General features: G+C 39.1%; 1 protein-coding gene across 1 annotated transcript in view; it reads left to right on the top strand.

Moving 5' to 3' along the window:
* LOC117397092 (neurotrimin-like) overlaps positions 1 to 20,976 on the top strand; it is a 237,590-nt gene that overhangs the window by 74,888 nt on the left and 141,726 nt on the right. The gene's annotated exons all lie outside the window — the stretch shown is intronic.

The following is a 20,976-nucleotide window of genomic DNA, read 5'->3' as shown; positions in this document are numbered from 1 at the left end:
AGGTACAGCCTCAGTGCATCTGACCCATGCTTTACATTGAGCTCTTTTATTCATATCCTCGAGAACCACAAGATAGTATCTAAGCAGATCAAGAAATTATATTTGCTTTGCAGTCGACTAAAACAAATAATCATTCTTCCTATGTAAATGTGTATAGGGATAAGGTGGTGATACTGTGAATTATTAAAAGGCTTGTAACAACATGAAATGAGAAAAGAAACATCTTGTGGTCAAAAAAAAGAATTAAAAGAGATTGGAAACTTTTAAAGAATGTTTTAGTTTTTTCTATCGGTGTTAATAGTGTTTGTGCAGGAAGTGCTTCCCTGCATCCCTTTGGAAGCTTGCCTGAGGCCTCTCTTATTGATGTTTCTTTGACAGCCTAATTTCTCATCAGTATGATAAACTGATGTTGGGAAGAGGCAACTGTTGCAGCCCTTTGTGCTGTGCGTTTTTCTTTCATCCGTCAGCCGCTTGGATGTAATCGCTTGTAAATTGCCCATCAAGTGCCCGTCAAATAACGTAGCACGATTTAATAGGAGGTTGATTTATATTTGAGGAGTGTGCTTGCCACAAATGAAAAAAGATTACCACTCCTGATTAGCGGACATGCTATCATGTTTTTTTTTTTTAATGTCAGTGGGTATGTCAACTGTCTCTCTGATAACTGGTGAGGGGGAAAAAAGGTCAGTTGTTCTTAAAGCAAACGTAACACTTCCAAAAAACATGTTACTTATTGTGCAGCATGTGGCATAGGGAAAACATAAGCATTGGAACTGGTATTGGAAAATGATCATTTTGTGCATATCATTTCCAGCAGTATTGTTTGGCAAGAAGATTGGTGTACTCTATCTAGATTTTAAACATCTGCTTTGCAGCAAAAGAATACAGTTTTATTTTGAAGTAGATTAGGGGTCAAGTTGATCAGGCTTTGCCCTGCAGGGATACACCACAGCTGGATTTGTGTTTTACAGCCTTGGGCATTTTTTTTTCAGGACTAGGGAAATCACCCTGGATTGCATCAACCATTTATTTTAGGGTTGATCTCCGTAAAACCACAGATGAATGTTCAATGCAATCCACGGGGGTTCCCCACAATATAGAATGCCTATAGGAGTGTAGAGAGAGCAAAGAGCCACACGCATGCATTAACTACATTCACTGCACAGTCCAGCCGTGCCAAGTAAGATCCATGCCTGCTTCAATTTCACTCTTTCTGCTCCTCAGTTGATTGTTTATTAATCTGTATTGGGGCTTTCAAAATGTACAAGCTACACTGTTTGTCAGTTTGTCTGATGCAGTGACTGCCTCGGGCAGCCTATGTGCACCTATTTAAACTTTGCATTCGTACATGGATTCCGTTTTGTATAGAGTTTAAGCAAATATCTTTGAGCTATGACTGCTTTGCCACCACTGTAATGTGATGCATATAATGCAGCCAGACATGCTTATGTGATATTTTACAGGCATTTCCCCTGTCTATTCAGCATGTCGTTTAGTGCCAACTAACTGTTGTCATGCATATTTATTGGGGATTACTGCATCTAATTCTATTGAATTCAGTTCTAATACAGTAGTGTTAGACTATTGTAAAACTCTGAATGTGTATGTACTGTATAATAGGATGACTGTACAATGTAATATAGAGTTGTTCACATGGGTAAAACGATATTCCCATGTGGAATTGGATCATTTATATAAGCATACATGTCTCACATCAGCAGCGTGTGATCCACCTTATTTTTACGAAATCCCTAATACTTTCTCATGTTCCAGCTATTTATGAATTAGACATATACTATTACAAGAAATGTGCTTGCACCTTTTCTTGCCATACTGTATTGATATAGAAGGAAGAAGAAATACCCATATTTCACCATGAAAAATGCAAGCAACCTTCTGAAAATAAACCCCTTACAGCTACACAGTACCTGATCCTGAAGACTTTACATCTGCTAGGTAATTGCCTATTACATTCTGTTTAAATTTGGATTTTCAGACACTATTTGAAAGTACAGCCCCTGTCTCTCAGGGGCTAATGCTTTAATCTTGTAAGATGTGCAGTTTGGTGGAGCCCCTTCTCCATTGAGCTCTGTTCCTCCCCAGGCGGACTACTGCGAGGTGAGACACTATCTCAATATAATGAGGTTTTCTTTAATAGCAAGCAGCTCTCATCTCTACAAAAAGCAGCCGTTTCATGCGGTCTCAGTCAAAAGCCAGTTCAATACAAACCTGCAAATGGCTATTTGTAATGTTAATTGAGAGGACATGTAAAAATGCTGCTGCAAATCCCTTGAAACTCAATTACCCTCAATCGTGCCAGTTATGAGTCGATGCTGTCTCCATTTTATTGCTTGGATTAATCAAGCTGGTGTGATACCGTGATCTGGTTTGTTTCGCTCTCTCAGCAGCTGCCAGTGTCATTTTGAATGCCTGCAGGCAGTTCATAATAACCTTTGTAAACACCTCATGATTGAACACCTAATAGAAAAAGAAAACATATAAGAAAATAACAAATATTAACCTTAATGAAATATGGTTTTGGAGGTGCAGCGAGATTGGAATGAATGCTTTTCAGCAGAAACCGTACCTAAACAAACTTTTTTCAATTCTGTACAGGGCTTTTCGGATGTAGTGTATCTAGACACACATTGGAACAGCAGTATTAAGAGATTTCATATGATCAAACTGATAAACCACAGCTGGATTGTATTAGAGCATAAGCAAATTTGCCTTGATAATCAGGAAGAAGTGGTTAATGCAATCCAGATGGACTCTCCATTGTTGTAAAATCCTCTCATTAAATCCAGACTTGTTCCGTTCTGGTGGGGTTCATCACATTGACCCATTCTTGTGTTTTCAAATCATGGTCTGCAAGATCTCCATTTTAATGACTGTAACTGTTTTTTTTTATGATCAGATCTCTAAGGATTATGGTACTGTGGGCTTTCTAGACCCTTCCTCCCCCTTCTCAGTATTTTGAACTAGGACTGGTAAGATCTTATTCATGGGCACTATCAAGGGTTATTACATAAATGACTTGGATCTCGGAAAAATAATGTTATCTTTGCATGCTTACAGGGCGAAGGCAATATATAGACATATACTGTGGGGAAGTAATTAGTGTGTGCAAATGGGTTGTGTGCGCTACCAACATGAAAAGTATCAATTAGCCAGGATATCTTTTTTCTATTACCATCATCACTATCGTTTCAGAGATACTTGTAATTAGCTTAAAATCCAAGATTAGTGTATCTCTACCAAAGGATATCTGTTACTATTACTCAGAACCTGAATGTATTGTATGTGTAATAGCTTCCAGTACAACTCAAGAGATTTTTAGCTTGCCTAATGTTTTTAATCATTTTGAGAAATTCTGTTGCTTTTTATTTAGGAATGCTTTTGAGTTGAATACACGACTGACAGAGGAATTTAGACGACTTGACCAATCCAATTCTCATTTCTTAACAACACAGGATTCTGTGATCTTCAGTGTTTGAATCATGTCCAGTTCTGCTGGAGCATGGTTAGGGTTCCTGTTTTTTAAGTTTTAACTGATAAACAATACACCCCCAAGCACAAAAAAGGGTATGAACTGCAAAGGAGTCATGAGCATACTGGTACTTCTAAATACGATTGGGGAAGCCACTATGATTCCTGCTGGTAGAGGGCTCCTCCACTTTAGATTGTTGTTTTCCAGTAGTCTGCACTGAATTGAATACTTTACTGACGGAATACTGATGTGTGGCCAAAACCCTTGTTCCTTTATGGTTAATATATTCACAACAGTATTATAGTGCTTGTTTTTTGTTTAACTTTCCTGTGTTCACTTGCTTGTTTTTCATTATAATTGTTTTATTGCCTCCCATGGTCTGGGCATTATGATTTCAATTTAATCAGTTCCCAAGTGCATCATTTTCTGATTTTATATTTACAGAGTTTTCGAAAGCCTCAAATGAATTTGCACATTTGAATGTGCTGTTGTTCTCGTCCTTGTAATTGAAACCGTAGATTAAATTCTCTTGGGCCACTGACTGTCAGAAAATTGTCCTTTTTTTTGTTTGTTTGTTTAGTTGTTGCTGAACTCTTGGAACTGATCTAAACAAACAACTGAATTGCATTTCTGAACAACCATACTGATACCAACTTGAGCGAAATTTGAATATATATATATATTTTTTAATAGCTGGTGCAGCAAGTCACACGTAATCACTGACCCATACCTGCTTTGCAGAAGGACTATTGCTTTATAAATGACCAAGACCAAAGGGCAACTGTGGGGATGGAGATGAGGGTTGTGGTGACTTGCAAATGAAAGCAAAGGCCAGGGGAGGTCGCTTAGGGGTTATACATGCAGACAGTGTTGTTTCAGTAGTTCATTGTGAGTAATGTGTATCAACAATTTTTAAAGGCCTGCCTTTTACCGTTAGTTACAGCAGGCGTATTTATTCGAGGATTAAATAAGATGCAAAATTGTTGTTGCATTTCCATTCAGGAGATACAAGTTGCATTACGTATCCTATTAGTAACCATTATGCTGACAAATGACTATAATTCACAGTAAATATATCCAGTGTATATCCAATATTTTAATGAATTAATGCTACCTAATGATGCGTTCAGTAGCACATTCTCTGTGTGACATACAATAGTGCCGCTGTCTGCAAACGTCACTATTGTATGTCAAAGTACAAGACATCCAGGAATTGGCTATTGTCTCACAATTGTGCCTCTGTCTGGGACCCCGAGATAAATCAAAATCAAACTCAGTCAGTGAGTTCTGAATAATGTGAACACTTGGGTGTAATAAACAGAGTGCTTAGTGCCACACTGGCTTAATACATTACACTTTGTGAATCTCATTAGCCTGAACATCCCTGAAACGCATGATTAATGATAGCGCTCTAATTATACATGCAGTGTTGTAATGCGCTTTGATAATCTCATATGTTGAAATTGATCAACTTGTATTGCCAGCAGCATTTTGAATCTGTGCAAAACTGTATGAAAAATTCAACCCCTCATCCCCTTTTTAACCCCCAAATTGGCAGACAGCAGTCAATGAACATCTAAATCAAGGTCTCAATATACCAGGGTGGAGGCTGTTGACAGGATGATAGCACGCTGTGAAGATATTGCAAAACGGAATACAAGACCGCAAAGGCTAGCCCGATATACACACACATGAATATGCCTTTATATGATAGTCCACTCACAGCACACTACAGATATTACAAGTTTTATTTTATGATGATATTAATGACTGTTTCACCTCCCCATAGCAATACATTGCTCAGTTAAATTCCCAAATGGCATGGTATTAAAACTGCAATACAGCACATGCTTTAGTCTGTAAGAATTACAGTAATAGAATGAATGCTGGAATGCATGATAATTTTATTATGCTTTCAAATGCATGGTGCTATTACAGGGGGCTGGGCGATGGTGGGTTGTTTTTCAAATGCATGGTGCTATTACAGGGGGCTGGGCGATGGTGGGTTGTTTTTCAAATGACTGTATTAAGGCTTTATTAGTCCATGCGTGCTAAGGTAATGATGAACAGCAAAAGCAGTTCATTTTTAAAATGGAATGGCTAGGTTATGAGAGTTCTCTGACCCAGTCTGAATGCGCGAGGCATGTGGTTATACTAATTAATTTGAGTTAATAAGAAGAATGCAAGCAAATCCAATTAGGAAGCTCATTTTCCTAGTAAAGGGATGAAATCAGTCTTCATATCTTTACAAAAAGGTTTTCTGTAAGTGTCTTTCAAATTGCTGGCAACGCTGTCTGAGTTATTGCTAATTAAAATGTGCAAATGGTTTGTTTGCTAAATAACATCTTCCTGCTTTTTAAAAGTGGAACGCCAAATCAATATTCTATGAAAGATGTTTAGAATATCCGTCTGGGAGACTGAGCAAGTTAATGAATTGGATATACAACATTCATAATTTTAATAAACAAGATTTACTCTGCTTACATGAGAATCATACAGAAAACATCACAGCACTGGAAAGGCATATTTCATGAATTATTACTGTATTCTTTAATCTTCATCAAGTAGTTTCTAATTTAAGCCTGTGTCACAGAATGTAATGGCACTTGAATTATACTAGGAATTATAACTGGTCGGTTACTATCAAAAATGATTTTAGATTGAATACAGAATTGGATGCAATTTCATCTGGGACATTATTCATTCATTGGTATCTATGAGCAGTTTTCCTGACTATTGACTTCATTTACAAAGCAGATTTTCTTTCTTTTTTTTTACTGCAGTTTTTTTTTATTTTGTATTCTTGTTTTATTTAAAACATGGTCAAGTTTACCATTGTGGGACCACTATTAAGTTTGTTGTTTTCCACTAGTAAAGGCACTTCAGGAAGACTTACCTAAGAGAACTATTTAAATAGTGTCTGGCACTAAAGAAAAGCATGTACATCCATCCATCCATCCATCCATCCACCCATCCATCCATCCATCCAGTATTGATAGGATAGAAGTTTGGCCATGGTAACCAAAAGACACCATTATATTCACAATGGATGCCCTTTCTGCTTGGTGTCAGGACACTTTCACACAGATATCTGAGAGACCTGTAACACGCACAGCTTCCTTTATCTTAAGCACCAGTGGGGGACATGAATACACAGCTAATGCACTTGGAGTGCTTTACAACACCCAGCATTCTCGCCACAGTCCTTGCTGCCTCCTGCAGTGTACCACATACGGTTGTGGATTTCTTTTAAAATAAAATTGCAATTCTTTTCATATTTCCATCCACATATCCGGGGTCATTAATAAACTGAAGTGATGTCAGTTCCCATCATGCATACTGTCTTTTATAGAAATAGCCATAATAGAAACACGATTGAGACAACTTTTCTTTTTTTTTTTTTTGTATTACTGAGAATCTTGCAGCAATCTGTGATTTTGGGTAGTACCATTACTCTGGTGGCAGTCTATCTTTTGACTGATGATCAGATCACGTGGATTCAAATATCACAACTAGGAGGCTGCTGTTACTCATTACTCTTACTCAGAATTGCTTTTAAGAAATATTTATTGCCAATAAATCCATTCATTTAACTTGTTGATTTCAGAACAAACAGGGGTCCTTCCCTCAGTTTACAATCAAGTACCAAACAATGGCAGTTCACTTCCACATTGTGTTTTTTAAAAGCTGATGGGAAGATTAGTCAGCAGGACCGCTTTTCTTGTTTTGAAATCAGTACGTCAATGAATGGATTGATTGAATTTTAATAATGTTTTATTTATTTTTTTAAATACTCCTTAAAAGCAATTCCGAGTACGAGTAACAAGTAACAGTGCACTCCTAAAACTATCATAATATGAGACAGACATGATTCAGCAACAATAAATAGTAAGACTACTCTGTATGTAAAATCAGCATCTGTGTAACCTGCAGTCACGGTTTTCATTATTTTGCTTCATGCAATTAAAACGCAGTTATTTTATTACATTTTTGTAATAATTTTTTGGAATCGGAATGTCCAGTTATTTTTCCCCTCACTGCAGCAATTCCCCACAGGTTCAGATCCCACGACCGAGCCAGCTTCCTCTTCTACACCCAGGAACTCCAAAGCAGATGTCAGCGAGCTACCGACCTCTGGAGGACAAAGGCCTGCCCTGCAGGTGTCTGCTCTGAGGTCACTAGGTGCCTGGCCAGCAGGGTCCGCTGTAGCACGATGAGGAGAAACAGTCTCTGCTGGTTTTGCCTCCCTAACACACAGGAGCGCTAGAACCAATGCGACGCTCCCTATGAAATCCCCAGCGCAGACCGGCAACTTCGCATAGCCAGGACAACCTGCACTGTGCTGACCGAATGAATCACCCTGCACACCACGCGGCCGTGCTTTTTACCAAGTGGGCCACTTGGGGACCCCCAAAATGCTTTTTTTCCCTGACACCCACAAAGGTCAGCTTATACTTTCCCCTTTACCATTTGTCCCGATCAGCCAATTGCTACACTGGGTCTTCATTAATTAGTACAACAGTGTCTTGTGACCTTTCTTTTTAAACCTATTACAGTATTCTGGTTATCACCATCTTTTGGCTACATCTCTGTAGCTTGTCTTTTCATTGTAAGGGCTAAATGGCTGCTTCACACTTAATTTCATTTAGTTTCTGCACGGTAGTCTGCTACAAGAGTCTCTGATAATTAGTTATTACATTTCCTACATCAATACATGATTCTTTCATACTTGTATGCAGGATACATTACAGTCAAGATCTGTGATTAATTCACTGGAGTTTACTTGCCTTTCTAGGTTCAGGCTGTGCTACCTTGAAGTGACTACCCAGCAGAGCAGAGCGGAGCAGAGATAATTAAATATTTAGTCCAAGTTGCATCTTGCGACCACTACAGTCCCAGGGGCAGACCATATGGTAGTGAAGAATCTCTTAATATATGTTGGACTCCACTGGACATATTAAATCTCTCCCGGGCATGTACAGTTACTTTTCTGTCTTTCTGATCTGAAATATATTACACTTCACCCTTTCGGCACTTTTACTATTCTGTATACTCACTTACAGTTTGCAACCGAATTGTATGTATGTATTTATTTATGTACTGTTTGCGTGTTTGTGTGTGATTGATTTCCCCCCTCCATTTTTAATATTTAATAAAATGCAGTCAAAACTACAAACTGTACCCTCGATATAACATGACCTTGGGAATGCTGAACTGTAATTTAGCTTGCTTATCTCATGTATTCACAAAGCTTTACAATACTGTACCATTCACTACCATTTCTAACCCAGAGTTACAATGGACAGCTATGGTCAAGCGTTTTGCATCACCCTATAGAATTAACTCATTTTGCTAAATAAAGTCGAATGAAACCTGCTGTAGTTTTCCATATACTTAACGAAAAAAAAAAAAAACTGAGAAACTGAAAAATGTGACATTTCAAAATCTAATATGAAATACTGTGCTATGGCTTCTGGTAGACATTTGCGATATCATTTTGTAGTTTCTTTGATGTTAAATAAAATATCTAAATTATTCATTTTTAATTATGTCTCGTTTGGCCATAGCTGTAGTTTCCAAACTAAAGCTCAGGAATGAAGAAGTGATTTTGGCACAGTAGGTGAAAGGGATTGTGTTGTTTTTAATGTATGAGCATGAGAAGCAGACACGCTGTTGATTGCTGTTCCCATCTGTAATGTGAGTGTCTTTGATAAACACCTTCCTGAAGTCAATTACATTCAGGATTTGTTTACTTACCAATCCAGTTGCTCCCACTCTTTTGTATTCCCAGCTCGTACTGTTTTATTGGAAACGATGTTGTGTTTCTGAAAGGAGGATCCACCCACTAATCACATACGTAATCACACTGTTCTTATAAATAGCCCTCTCGTCTACACCTCCTTGTCGTTTATTTGTTTGGTCCTCCTCCTTCCCTGCCTCCACCTTGCAGTGAGTCTTGTCCAGGGGGAAGGTGGCCCAGAGGGCCACTTGTCCTGCCCGCTGGCATTAGCTGTCATTCAGTCAATAGTCATTACATCATAGTTCAGCCAGCGTATAGGGGCAGATATCAAGCTCCAATGGACAAGGCTTTGGGCCAAATTATGTTACGCTTCATTATGGGCATGGTCACCTGTCAAATGCAATAGATAATTGTTCATTTCAAATCTTGTGGATGTCTCCTTTCTGAACAACATGAGCATATATTTTTGCTCTCCTTTTTGATTCTATATTTTATTTGACTCGTGTTTCCTTGTGTCGTAGTTTCCAAATCCAGCTCGACGTCTTCTTATTTGTCATCTTGAGAACTTTCTGTTGTTGGAAAAAGGCAATAGTTCTTTCAGCAGTCAACAGTGTTCGATCGCTGTACCGCTGTGTGTGACTGTGTTTACCCCACCTCGTAGAGAATGAACAAAGCTAGTGGTATGCCATTTTGATTAAGGGAGAGACTTTCAAAGGAAGAAACTTTTTTTTTTCTTTGAAAAGCATACAATAAATTCCGTAGAATCCCTATAGACACGTTAGAATACATCAAAGGTAAATCAAACTGCATTGTGTTTTAAGTTTCAAACCTTGCTCTCAGTTTTAGTTTCTCGTTTTTCTCCTTTTAATGGTTGTATTGCAAGAGAGAAATAGTGGCCGGTATATTGTGCAGCGGAAACTGATCTCCCTCTTCCCTTTTATAATCCAGAAACACAGTTTATATTACGTAATAAGTACACACATCTTTATTTTCAGAATGAACTGTTATTTTTTCTCAGAAGCAGTTCAGTTTATTTATTCAAGGAGGTAACTGCTGATTTGACATTACATTTGCAAATTACTGTTCTGTAAAAAAAAAACAAAAAAACACACCATCAATTGCTTTTTCTCCCACGTTAAACACTAATTGAAAACTAAGGCAAACTGGGTCATTAGCAAGCTAGAAAACAGAGTCAATTTTCTTCTTCGTAGTAACTCTAGGTAATGAAAAGAGAAAACCATTAATGGAAAGTGAATTTTAATCAGCTGTGTATTAGCTACAGGAACTCAGAGGCTCTTATCTGTCCACTCGACTAAAACATTGAAGTATAAAACACTAGCACTGTATACGCTAGCTTTAGACATGTTTTAGATACATTGAGAGGGATCATCTTTGAAATCTTTAATTCAGAATATTGTAACTGCAGTTTACGTATTTTGTGCCAAAGGTTATATTGTATATAGATCAAATGGCGATCTTCAATGTATTTGCAGGATAAAGCCCATCACGCACGGCCTGTGCAGAAACAGGTTATAAATGTGATCAGTACATGAAATATATACCCAGAAAATGTTATTCCTCTCTTCCTAAACCTGGCCGCTTCCTGCTGTCACTCAATTGAAAGAAATTCTACTGATTTCACTCCTCATTTACTTTCAATATCAATGGTTCATCTTTTCACCTGTGCACTAGTAATTCTAGAAAATAAGTACCTACTTTTTGAAAACCAAAAAGGAAGTTAATTTGAAGGAATGAGATTATAATGATCAAAGGCATAGCTTATTAAGGAACGTTTTTGCCTCACCGTGATTACTTGTTTGGCATTTGAGACTTTATTTAGTCTATTTCTTTACTATCCCTTGACAGAAACCAATCAAGACCTTGTCTGTTTGTATATACAGTATCTTAGATATATTAACTGTACTGATATGTAGGGAAAAAGGACGTAAGGTGAGTATATACACAGCTTTATCGTGACATTTTCTCACTGCTTGTCCTTCGTGTTAAAATACTTGACTCTTTCAAAACATCAGCGACTGTGAAATCACTGCCTTTAATTGAGCAAATAGCATGGTGGAGTAGATTAGCTGAAAATGTACAGCTAATTGCTCTCTGAACCGGTGTGACGTGTGTAAGAATTGTACACTGCTGATGTGGGTGGAATTAGAATCTTGTAATGTAATGTGTTTTTCTTCAATAAAACCAATACGAGATGCAAACTCATAAATGTATCCACGTAATCCTTTCCTTGGGGCAGAATTTGAACTGTATTGTCATGTTGAGATCTTTAATATGCACAAAGCAGACCCAAACCTGTACAAGAGAACGGTGCCCTCTAACAATACAGAAGGCAGCTCGATTTGTTTCATTTGTAAGTGATGCAGGGATTCCAGTGAATCCAACAACATTCCTGTAGCATTTCTCTGGAGGTCTCTCATCCGGGAAAAAGCCAAGCTCTTCTTGAGCTTCCAAGGTCTGATGAAACGATAATCCCACTTGATTTGTGTCGTCCTTTTTATAAGTGCTTTTAATGACCGCAGCATCTGCTGCGCATCTGTAGGCGTGATTTAAGGTTCCACTTCAATCATTGCCGCTGAGCAAGCAGGCTTGGTTCTCTCTGTACATTTGAACTGTAGTCAGCCCTTGCAATCTGCATGGGCAACCTGTATTTATCAATAGGGATATGTGTCGAGGGATCTGCCTAAAAGCAGCACAGGTGTAGTCCAGACAGATTCCTGGTGCAATATTTTATTTTCCATAACCACATCTGCAGAAGTACAGTACAGTGCCTATGCTAGTTATCTCTGAAATCTGTCACCTGCACAGTTGCTATGCACAAGAGGAAACTCTAACCACAAAAAAAGCTATACATTGCACCTATTAAAACTTCTGCAGTCAAAATTTAGCACATTTACAATCCAAGTTTTTTTAACTGACAAAGGTCATCTCTCAGGTTGCACGGCTATGAATAAAGCATGAGTAGCTTGCAGAGGGAGAGGAGCATATGCACAGTATGTGGGGATCTTTTCGGAAGCTGATCTTTGTCATAGTCTTGTTGCTTGTGAAATTCCTCCTCCCCGTGGTCATTATTAAAAGCTGATTCTAGTGGCGGTTCTGCTTGGCTGGCAACGTCGTGTTTCAGACTGCACAATGTGAAACGTTTTGGAGCTGTTCCACATCCATTCAGTCCACTCGCCCACAAAAGCCAATGTCTGTTCATCTTCACGAGCGACAGCTCTGAAGAACACATTTTGTTTTTGCAGTATTGACGATTGTTAATTACTTGTCTATAGGCCACAGTGCTGGGGCTTGGTCTCATAAGGGAATTCATCCGAGAATCTAATTTCTATTTTTCAATAGTTAGCTGGATCTCTGTGTTTTAGTTTTAATTGTGTTTTTAGAAAGCAGCCCAGGAAATTATTCTAACTGACGACTTCCATACACATGCAGGTTTTTCTTTAAAATAAAGCCTGCAGGTGTTGAATTAGGGGCAATACAATTGTTGCTAAATTCAATTATGATGGGAATTTGGCATGCAGTGCCATCAGTAATAATTGTAGCAAAGATTGTAAAAGGAACATCTAAACGCTCTGTACGTTCTCTATGGATAGATTCCCCCCCCCCCGCCCCCCCTCCAGATGCCTGTTCTCAATTGATTGGCAGTGGTGTTTTTCCGCAGCTTGATCTCAATATGGTCTTGCTATCATTTTGTATGTACACAGTCCAATGTGGTGGCCCTCTTTGCTTTCAAGTGTAAATTATGTTTTATACAAACCTGTATGGTATTATCACATCTTTCAGAAAGGCCAAACAGGTCAGCTCTGTAGTGCGTTTGTGAATCTTTAATGAGAAAAACGGGAGCTTGTTTGAAGCCCTTATTGCCACCTGCTGGCCATTCAACACATTACGCTGCATACATATTTTATTGTTGTTTATTCTTATCCAATAACATTAAGGGACTGATGTAAGGATAGGCACAGTACAAACAACTGTGGCTGCAAAATCCAAATGGCCTAGTGGCTAGGCAATTAATTTGCACTGCGGCTTATGTAAGCTTAAGATCAATGCAAATGACTCAACACACACAAATATAATAACGAGGTTCACAATGAGTGCCGCCTGTGCATCGGGATATTTAGCGGCCGCACAGCCCAGAGGTGAGGTGAGTTATGAGTGCAGAGAGCAGTAGGCGCTGTATGAGATTTGTGGAGAACGTAAATTAAACCAAACAAAAAAATATGTCAGAGGAAGTGCAGCAAAGTCCTTTTGGCGGAAAAGAAAAGTTTTTTGAGGAGGAGCTGAGAGTGCTTACAGCTGAGGTCGCTACCAAAGAGGCCAACATGGTCCTCTAGTGGAGAAAGTCGATGCTTTCAGTGTTACCAGGAGGACAGTCAACCAGGTGATGAAAAGGTGGCAGGACCTGCAGCAGGAACATGCTGGAGAGGCAAGTGGAGAGGAGACTCCATCCCAAGAAAAGTGACCCTGGGTTTGAACATGCGCAGGAACATGCTGGACAGGCAAGCGGAGAGGAGACTCCATCCCAAGCAAAGTGACCCTGGGTTTGAACATACAGGGTTCTTCTCTGTCTTGCCCTTCTCCTCTGAAGGTTCTCCTGCCTGTCCTCAACAAGAGCCAAGCGTTACCGCATCAGCAAGTGTACCACATCAGCCATCCTGAGGCCAGTGACAGGTCTCTGAAGCTGTGTGCTTTTAGCTCTTAATTACTCGCTTCTACAATGGTTTGCACCTTGTCAGAGAAGGTGCAGAGTTTCTGGAGGGTCAGCAATTGCCCAAGTGCAAGGCAAAATCCTTACATCACATTATAATGTTTGCACCCTCTTAGTATTCTAGATCCCCGCCCAATTCCATGCCGTTTTCTTCATTTGAATACATTTCAATATCATTTAAATGGATTCATGATGGCAAAGTGCTAATTTGATAGCAGAGAACAGCAGGTGAAAACCATTCTCTACATACACTGCATTTTTAGGCACCGCTAAAGTCCCACTTCATGCCAGCTAAACACGTTTTTTGGCAGCAACGTGGGTGTTTTGCAGCCGCAAATCACTTTTCATATATCCTTACAATCGGCCCTTATGTGTATTCCCTTATTTGCTGTGGCAATAGCGTTTAATTAATGCAGTGTCCAACTAAAGCTATAAAGACATGCTTATTAGCACTAACTACTATACTGTCTCCTTTTCTTCAGTTGAAAATGCTTTGGTACTTGCTTGTATACTTCGACTTGGGTTATGCAGATATTTCACAGACAGCACTATAGATATTAGACAGCCTGCTACTAATTCCAGGAGCTACCAGTGTTGTGCTTCACACTCCCAAATAGTATAGCTACATTTAGACCAGGTGACCTGCTCCAATGGTCCCAGCATGCAGCAGTTCATCTAGAGCGTTTGAAATATTTGCATTAAAAAGTGAGGAAAAGACTTGGCACGGTAACAATGTTAATACAATGGAAGAGAATGAGTTTTAAAACGCCAGTAAGAACTCCTTTACACTCTAATGTTGTTTGGCTACAACAGCTTTCCAGCCTTGGAAAAGCTTCAGAGCTGATTACTCCCATTTTACGAGGCTCCGTATGCTGTAACATCTGTGGGGTGCAGGTAACTATTTGAGATATGATCCACCAGACGACGCTCCTAAAGAAAATGTGTCCACATAGACATAAATTAGAAAATCAAAGTAGATGCTCCCTCATTATTCTGTGGATTATAATGCAAATATCTGAGAATTAGCTTGTCTTTGTTTGTTTAGGGCTTGACGTATTTACAGATTGTTTTTGATGTTTTGATAAAGCAATTTCGGTACTGCTGCATTTTACTGTGTAAATGTTCAATTGACATTTAGCTTTTTAGCTTTATAAATCAGTTTAGCTTTATAAATGCAATCTTTTTTAAACAAAGATCCTTTTTATAATGATGTATGCTATTTTTTTGTGTAATACTGCTGCTTCCTGTCACATTTTATTCATTTTATACAGAGTCCGGGAGGGGACACGAGAGAAAAAAAATATACTGTATTCCTTCGAATTTAAGGCACAGCTCAAACTTCCCACCTTCAATTCAATAAAACATCAAATAAATCTGCATTTACAATGATACAACCTCAATTATGCATATAGAGGCAGTTTGTGTATTTTTTCAACTGTGTATTTTAAAATCAATTTAAACATTCAGCCCTGGTGAGAACTTATGTTAACACATGTCATCGTAAATCACGCTGGAACCTCACGGGACTCCTAGGCTCCAGTCTGACATAGTGTAGAAATATATGTAAAGAAAAGAAGAAGAAATGGTACTATTCTCATGTGTACTCAAAAAAGGAGTTTATTCTTCAGCTTGACAAAAATAATCTAGGACTGAAAGGATCAAAGCTTCGAATGTAATAAACCCCTACTCTACATGTTTATAGACCGAGAGAGTACGTGGGTCTAGCAGAATTGAAAGGTCCTATTGTAACATGAATTGAATGGAATGAGAAAGGCTGTTCACCACATACCTGGACAGGTATTCTCTTAGCAAGGCAAAGTCAGATTTAGAGAAAAAAAATAGAATAATTCCATACTGGAGCAACCAATTCCAGAAGCACCCAGAATGATTGCAAATGCTATGAAATGGCAAGGAGGACAAAAAGCTGCTTACTATTTAAATGTAATTGTATTGGAAGGTTAGGCGCTTACCTTCACGTTCTCCCACATAATGCCTGTCTTATTTAAATGTTTTATAATAAAAATAAAAAAGTACATTAAAAGATCAGAGGGATTTTTGATTCTATCATTTCTCCAACGCATCAAAGCAGATCCATTTCTGAAAAGAAAATTATACTCTGCAATGCTCTTTTATATAGAGAGACATTGAACTCCCTATAGTGCCATAAAATGGTTGTTCTGCATGTAAATTAACACTGTGGAGACTGCCATTCTTCCTGACATGATGTTCTCATAACAGTGTGACAATGGTCTTGAGTACACTGTCAATGCATAATGAACCACAATTACAACCATATCATTGCACCGCTTGGGGAAACCAGGTCTCATCTTCACTTTTCACAGCGACTGCGCTTAACAAAGAACTCAGAAAGTACAATAAATCTCATGGTGACACTAGATGAAGGACATCAAGTACAAAAGGGAAGTACAGGTGCTTAGGGAGTTTATGTCAATGGTTGTGCCAGGCACTCTTGAGTACATGTGTAGCCATTCAGATAGCATTCCATGTGATTGATGGCACTTGTTGACTGCAAAGATCATAGAACTTCCAATAAGGAATTCAAGTTAGAGATGTGGCAATATGAGGCGCTGGAGACGAGAGCTTTTTGAACAGAATTCCCTGCAGTTCAGGTAATATAAACCTTTCCAAGATGCCACAGCTACAAAAAAAAAAGGTTCACTATAAATCAGCGGCTTACTCCCAAGACACATTAGGTTTGATTCTGTATTTTCTGTTTTTTTTACATTTGGGTTAATGACTGTGTGGTAATCTTCCAGTAGGAATTAAATATCTTGTATAGCTAGCGAGTACTAAAGTATTCCTGTGAAGGATAGCTGTAAAGTCGAATGACATTTAAATGTCAGCAAAGGTGAGGCTGCAGTAATACAGAGCATCGTTGAGCTGCGGGTCCTTGGTTTAATTTGGAAAGCAAGATCAGCAAAGACACTGGAAAAACACTGAGCATAGAAGAGCCGTCAGTCTAATTTAAATGAGCCGTACACATTCAGTTATGCGTTCAGGAGCTCAGTGTTTACTGCAACACTTACAGTGGCTCAGTGTGTCCTGGCATGGCTGCAAGGGGCCAAAAATAGGTATTTGCAAACAAGATGCAAAGGCAACGTGATGAAGCCAACGTTTCAAAGGGAATCTTAGTTAATGAGGCGCATCCCTCTTCGGTTTGTAAAGCAAACAAGAACATTTTTGAGGGAGCTGGGTTCCTCCACTAAAAGTCCCACTTTGATGAAAAATACTACCAGAAAAGCCACTGGTCCTACTGTCGGCTCACCACAGTGACTTAAAAAAAAATGCTGTAACATTTATTATCATACTTTTCCTATTATGTAATAGTTATCACTGATGGTGTGGGTTGGGTTGTAGGTTTAGATTTATATATATATATATATAAATGTTTCAGTTATGTCTGTCAGAATAAGATTGCATGTATTTTTAAATGTATAAAATATTCATTAAATAATATAGCAGCTGTTCTTAGTAAATTATGATTAATTGATCCCAAGAAAGTGAACATCTGTTTTGTTTTATTTTTAAATATCACAGCATGTCATACAGTTATACATTAGATATGCACTTACAGGTACTTGGTGCAGTTTATTAAAACACAGTTTGATCAAAGCCATATGTTTTCTCCAAACTTTCCTGACTTTTCTTTTTACTTGAGAAGGAAGGGGGAAAAAAGTGTCTTGAAACGAAATGAACAGATTCAGCTATAAAATCATTAGATCTAATCCTGTAGGAGAACAATTCGATTTCCAGCTTTATAATTAATTTGATCTGGACCCGGGTGGACTTCGATGCCTACTTGACAAGCTTAAAGAATATACAATCGAATGGGTAGTGAGCACTGGCTTGGCAGCCGTGCAGTGTGGAGAGAATGGGATTGACTAGACTGCAGAGGAAGCATGTGAATTCAGCAATAGATTGTGAAAGAGACACAGTGTGAGACACCTTTACCCTTGTTCCTCTGGGCTTTGCTGATTTAAATCACATCCACTTAAAATGATAAGAGTCTCTACCTTCCCGCTGGAGCAGAGATGAGCAATGGGGATCAGACTGAGTTCCCCTGGGCTTGCTTCTGTTGCACAGGGCATTTCTTTCAAGAAGCCTATTTCATTGCACTGTGTGCTGCGTTGACAAGCAGGCTGAAGCGGTTTGCTCTCTGCTGCTGTCCACCGAGGAGAAAGGCGTATTGTTTAAGCCAGTTTACAGTCAACCCTCTTAAAGTCATTGTTCTTCAGTCCTGGGCCAAAAGAAGCTAAAAACAAATGATATCATTGAGGTTTTCCTTCCAATCAACAGTTAATCTGTGTAACGAGGAGCCAGGAGCCAACCCACAGTAAACTGTGGAACCTCACAGTGAATGTGTCCAAATAGGGTTATCTGGTCCTGGAAAAAAAGTTGTGGGGTTTGGGCACCCAGTATTCTTTGGGGATTTCTTTTAAGAAATTGCCATACTGGGTTAGGGAGGCTCCTTTCTCAGGCGTTGTACAGTTAACATCCATCTTTTACCAGTAGAACTCAGACAGAGGTGAAGAGCGGATTGAGTAGGCCTGTACCCTGAACGGAAACCAGACTGCTGGAAGAAGGATGGGATAAAACAATGAGGTACTCGGAGAGGACGACAGAGTAGTTAAAATGATTTCTTAAGCACTCCAAGGTTTTAAACAGAACTCTTCCCTTTTATTAATGGAGAAAACATTTGCGGCAGATTCAGTGGCGTTCAGTGGAGTGAAAACTATTAGCATCTATCAGCACGATCCGAGGCTGCCAGACGCAACGACTTTCAAGTGCCATGTCATCTTTTATTCTTTAAGACTTCAGTGCAGAACTCCATTTAGACAAACAGAAGAGCCTGATCATTTCTAATAAGACGTCAAGTCTGCAACGTTGCTTTCAATTTATTCCTGCAGACATCACTCCTCTGTGCATTTTCTGGTGTGTTCACACCAATTAACGTTATTTTCAATTATGCAGGCTGCTAAAATACTGTACCCTCCTTTAGAAAGGTGGCTTTGTCGTTCATTTTCACCTGTGCTACCCACCAACACTACCTGTAAATCTACTGTTTCTCACAATGTGATCTGTTTTGATGATGACTTTGTTCACACAGATATAATTACAGGAATATACAACTGACACACCCTGCTGCACCACACTTCCCAATTCGCTCCTGAAAGGAATCGAGAGACGCAATATCAACACCTATACCTAGGATGCCTTGTGCTGCACCCTGTAGAAACAAGCGGCTAGCTTTCCAAATTTGGATTTTGTTCTTTTAAAGCTTTACAGAGTTGTGCCCGGTGTGAACTTGAGATACTGGGTCAGGTCCCATGATTATCTTGGCAAGCCAGAAAAAGGAAGGGATGAGCTGAACGTCCCAGAGCCTGTGCTGAAAGGAACAAAATAAAAAGTTAAAACTACTTAAAAAACAGCACTGCCATCTAGTGGCTGCATTCAGAAACAACCAAGCACAGCTGTGCCGTAAATGCTCCTTGACGTGAGTGTAGTGAACACAGTTCCTATGTGTATGCGCTGCAAAGTGTTGTCTGATTTGAAAACGTTTGCAGTACCATGGTAGCAGTAGTGTCACAGTAGTACAATATTGTTGCCAGTGCTATGCAGTATGGTTGACCATTGCCAGGTATTATACTGGCATTGTAACGGTATCGTAGTGGTGTTTTTCAGGGATGTACTGTACATCTTAATTTCAGACGGTCCCAAGATGGTTTAAAGCTTTGGGATTTTTAGGGCTTTATCAACAAGGAGTGGTGGTGTCTGCCTGCCTGCCCAGAGCTCTCAGGACATTAAACGCTCATGAGCTAAGAACACCTACCCCAGGTGTCCTGCAGGGGGAATGATGGGACATCTCTGTAGACACAGTGGGATTCTTTCAGGTAGTGCCTGAAGTATGTTTACGATTCCTCCAATTAAAGTACAATACGACTTTCTATTTCTTAAACCAATGGCTTGTACCCCATCGGATACTTCTTTTAACTCTTGTTTTAATGAGCCACTCTGTGCAGTAACTTCCTCAGGCTCTTATTGTAGATCACAGGGACTGGGATGACATCCAGGGTTTTAAAAGACACTGGGCTCTCTGTTGGTCGCCCATATTGTTTGCCAGTCATGATCTGTTCAAAACTCCCCTGCCTTCTGCAAAGCATTTGGTTTCAGACACTGATTGCTTTGCCAGTTAGTTCACACTTTGGGCCATGGGTGAAATGCCTGGATAGCTGCTGTTAGGAACCTGTTCTTTGACTTAGAAACTGAGGGAACACAAAACCACTTTTTTCAGGAACATTGGCTTGAAACCTGGTTCCAGGAGACCTAGTTTGAGGCAACTTTGCTGCATTAAACCCCAAGTCTCCCCTAGTGGCCTTCCTGAAACCACATTCCACGGCACAAAGTGGCTCCCTCAGTTTAATAGACAATGTGCAGCTACAGTTTATTATTATTAGACTTGATGTATTAAAAGAAATGCATTCAGAAGCTCTTGCAAGCTTCTGTAATATCTGTGTATTGACACCTAGGGTCCAATTCAATTAACATGAGAAAATGCTTTTTAGCAATAATAGGAAAATAAACCCATGCAATAAGTAGGGAGTGATATTTATATTTATTCAATGAACACATCATTCATAAGGACTCAGAATTCAAATCGATCCAGATTCGCTCCATTTATTGCATTGTAATTAAATTGGGCCCTTCCAGGTTGCTAGGGTAAATTGCACAATTGACTGGTGAGTTTTATTTGGCCGTGCATTGCAATGTTACATCAGTCCACTGGGTGGCACAAGAGTTCTTCTGAAATTAAACGTGGCTCCACAAAAGCAGATTTTATTATTATTATTATTATTATTATTATTATTATTATTATTATTATTATTATTATTATTATTTTAAAGCAGCTTGCATTATTCAGCAACATGCTGATGCTGACTAATGAAGCATGGTACAAACAGGTAGTTCTTGCTTAGTCTTGCATATTGACATGCATACATA

Source organism: Acipenser ruthenus, chromosome 39 (genome assembly GCF_902713425.1).
Source record: "Acipenser ruthenus chromosome 39, fAciRut3.2 maternal haplotype, whole genome shotgun sequence".
Classification (NCBI taxonomy): domain Eukaryota; kingdom Metazoa; phylum Chordata; class Actinopteri; order Acipenseriformes; family Acipenseridae; genus Acipenser; species Acipenser ruthenus.
The sequence above is the reverse complement of the archived record's forward strand: the minus strand, read 5'-3'. Positions and strand labels throughout refer to the sequence as shown.